This window comes from Desmodus rotundus, chromosome X, assembly GCF_022682495.2.
Source record: "Desmodus rotundus isolate HL8 chromosome X, HLdesRot8A.1, whole genome shotgun sequence".
NCBI classification, from domain to species: Eukaryota; Metazoa; Chordata; class Mammalia; order Chiroptera; family Phyllostomidae; genus Desmodus; species Desmodus rotundus.
Genome location: NC_071400.1, coordinates 63,975,526 through 63,979,204, shown reverse-complemented (window position 1 = coordinate 63,979,204; position 3,679 = coordinate 63,975,526). Strand labels below are relative to the sequence as shown.

At 45.9% G+C, this 3,679-nt stretch overlaps 1 pseudogene; it reads left to right on the top strand.

Moving 5' to 3' along the window:
* Nucleotides 1-2,446: 2,446 nt before the first annotated feature.
* LOC128779930 (single-stranded DNA-binding protein, mitochondrial pseudogene) lies at nt 2,447-2,949 on the top strand (annotated as a pseudogene).
* The last annotated feature ends 730 nt before the right edge of the window (nt 2,950-3,679 follow it).

Sequence of the window (3,679 nt, the reverse complement as noted above, 5' to 3'; positions counted from 1 at the left end):
CTCTGTGGCCTGGGCACCAGTTTATGGATGAGGAGGCTGAGCCAGGACAGGAGCAGAGAGGAGCCCCAGGTCACACACAGCTGGAGCCAGGACTGAAAGCCAGGCCTTTCTGCCTGCCCCTCAGCATCCCCCACTGCAGAGGTGGCGGTGTCACAGGCAAGGCACCTCACCAGCAGCCACATCCTCGTGGCTCCCTTTCTGTTGCCTTCAGACTGCCAGACTCCTCTCTCAGGGTGGACCCTGACCTCTGACTCTTCACCTTTCTCACTCCTTAGAGCAGAATCAGAGGCCACCGGAGGTGTCAACCCCACCTCATGGCACCACCTGCAGCCAGGGCTCTCTGGGTTGGGGCTGGCCATGGCCTTGCCTGCATAGCTCAGCACCCAGTTTGGACATGTGGCCATCTGCAAATGGTGTGCCTCCCTCCACACAAATGTGAGCTTGTGCACGCACTGCCTGGCCCAACCTTCATGCTCATGGGCACAGTGCACTGTGCGATTTCCCATGGACTGTCACCCACGTTGATCACAGCAGCTCTCACCTACTGTGTGCCAGGGAGTGCTCCAGGTGCTGCCCATCCACTCTCTGATCTCCACTCACAGACACCAGGCTGGGTGACTTCATGCTGTTCATATCTTACAGGCAGGAGATCCAAGGCCAGAGAGGCACAAGGTCACATCCCACACACACAGGGAGTGTGTGAGGGAGCTGGAGCAGTTTAACCCCATCACCTACCTCCCAGCCAAGGGCTCCTTCCACCGGAGCACACTGCCTGCTGACTCAGAATCCACCATTAGGATGTGTGTACACAATGCCCATGTTTCTGCACATAACTGTGTGCCTGTGTCCATGCATTTGTGCAGATGTTCCTCACACACCATCTGTGACTAGTAACAGACCTGTACACAGAAGGAGAGTGAATCCCTTGTTCATCTGGGCTCCCACAGCCCTGTGGGTTTCTCTCGGTGCTGTCATTGTTCCCCTCTCTGCACTGATTCTGTCTTGAGAACAGGACACCCTGGCACTCAGTACTGGGTTTAAACCCTGCAGTCCGGATGCATGTTTGTGGAATACATGTACATGCCTCAGTGAGTTGAGTGAGTGTCTGTGACAGATTGGGATGCTGCATTGAACCCCTGGAGAGCCCCAACTGGAGAATCAAAGCACAAGCCTCTACAGTGTTGGAGAAAAGCCTTGCCCTTTGCCCAATAACTACCCCTTTTGATAAATAATCCCTGGTACCTGATAATTAACAAAATTGAATTACTGGCCCTGGTAGACTTCGAATGCCTAACCATGTGACCCCAAATGACTATGCTACCTGAGCTGCCTGGCAATCCTGGCCTTGGTGCCATGTGATCCACCAAGCCATAAAGTTGGGCAGGCAGTAACAACACTCCATCACCAAAGGGTGGTGGTATAACCAGAATCAGTGTGGAGCAGGTCCTAAAAGCACAAGTGAGTTATGGAGGCTCCTGCTCCTGCCACATTGCTTTCTCTCCCTCAGCTCACACATAGGTCCTTGTGGCAAGGTCCCAATAACAAGCTTACTGAAGAAGAAAAAACCCAGGAGCATGGTTTGCACATGGCGCTGCATGGTAGTCAGGAACTAGCTGGTAGTTGACAACTGTTGTGTTACGGCCCCACTGAGGTGCGAGTCTGATGGGAAGGAAGGAAGGGAAGTCTTCCTAGGAGGCAAAACTCAGAGGCAAGCATCTGGTTTATCTCTATCCACAAAGTGACCTGGCCAGGGGCACTGATCAATAGCAATTAACATTCTGCCAGATGATCAGACTGGGAAGGAACAATATTGGAGAACTGATAGTAATAACAATAATGCAACAAAATATTTAAAGAGCTCTTATTATGTGCAAGGCACAGTCTAATGTCTTCATCTATATATATAGGAGGAGTAAGTGAATGGATCTCTCGGGATGGGCTGAGTGTGAGAATATTTGTGTCCCATCTAAATGATTACCGAAAGGAGCACGATAATCCACCCTGTGAAATCTGTCAATAGACCACTGTTTGTTTGATGAGCCAATGAACAAAATTGCCATAGTAGAAGAGGTGGGTGTTGCAGAGGGGTTCAACACAGACTTACCTTCACTTAGGTTGACTAGTCTACCAACACTGTTGAGTGCTCAGTTTCCCCACAGCAGAAACCCTATGTGTCACCATTCCTGGGAAGACCAGCAAGTTCTCAGGTGACAGAAGAATTACACTGGACCCTTTCCATCATGGAGTGGGCATCAATCTATCCTTTCTGAAATAATCACATATTCTTGAATGGATTTGCCTTCCCTGCCTGCAGTGCTTCTTACCATCATCCTCGGATTTTCTAGTTTCTTTATACCCTTTATACGCCATTTAATTATCCCACGCAATACAGTGGGAGCATCAGGGGAAGACTAAAGATTACATTGAAAGGAAAAAAATAGAAGCAATGTTTCGAAGACCTGTATAGCAGGTGCTTCATCAGCTGGTAAGACATGAGTCTGAAATAGCTAGCAGCTTGGTTCTCGAAAGATCTCTGAATCATATGCAGTTATTTGGCCAAGTGGGTCAAGACCCTGTCATGAGACAGGTGGAAGGGAAAACCCAGTCACAATATTTTCTCTAGCAACAAGTGAGATGTGGAAATCAGGAGGAACTGAAGCGTACCAAATGGGTGACGCCAGTCAAAAGGCAACATGGCACAGAATTTGAGTATTCCAACCAGGCCTCAGAGATGTGGCATATCCGCATGTGAAAAAGGGGTTTCGAATTTATGTGGAAGGGAAAGTAGACTATGGTGAATACATGCATAAAAATAATGTGAGGAGACAAGCCATAATGGTCATAGTTAATGACATTATGTACCTGAGTTACCACACAAAAGAGAAGCATAGAGTGGACCATTCTTTTTGGCCAGTGTTTCGTACGGTCTCATTTCTAAATCATGTATAGTCTCTATAGATTCTAACGGCAAGAATTAAAATATTCTTTTTTATATAAAAAGAAACATCCACCACAATACACTTTATAAACTGTTGAAATATCTCGTACAATATTTTTTCTGCTCCGGAAGACATTTCACGATGGAAGAGGTAAGAATGATCTAATGCCTATCAACTTCCTTGTTCTCACATTCCCTCTGTCTCTCTCTCTCTCTCCACTTAGGATTTGTTGTACCTTGTTTATTCAGTCCAAGTTAATAACATTACTCTAGGGCTTGCATTTTCATGGGGTGTTGGGTAACCACCCCCAAACAACATTCTCAAGTTGTTTGCCCATGGTAGTGATTAGAGATAGGGCAGAAGCTAGAGTAATGAGTGGTTCAAACAATGTTTTTGTTTTTAAACATTTTAGTGACTATGCTATAATTACATAGTATATTCAGCAGCTTTAAGTATACAGTTTAATATATTTTAGCTTGTTTATGACATTGTACAACCATAGCTACAATTCACTTTTGCAATATTTTCATTGACCTAAAAAGATCACTTGTATCCATTTTCAATCACTCCTTATCCTACTGCCGTCTCCAGAAAACCACAAATCTATCTTCTGTACCTCTAGTTATGCCTTCTTTTAGGGGGAGAAGTTTTGTATAAATGGCACCATACAATATGTGTTCTTTTGTGTTTGACTTCTTTCACTGAGCATAAAATGTTTGAGATTTTTTTCTTGCTGTAGC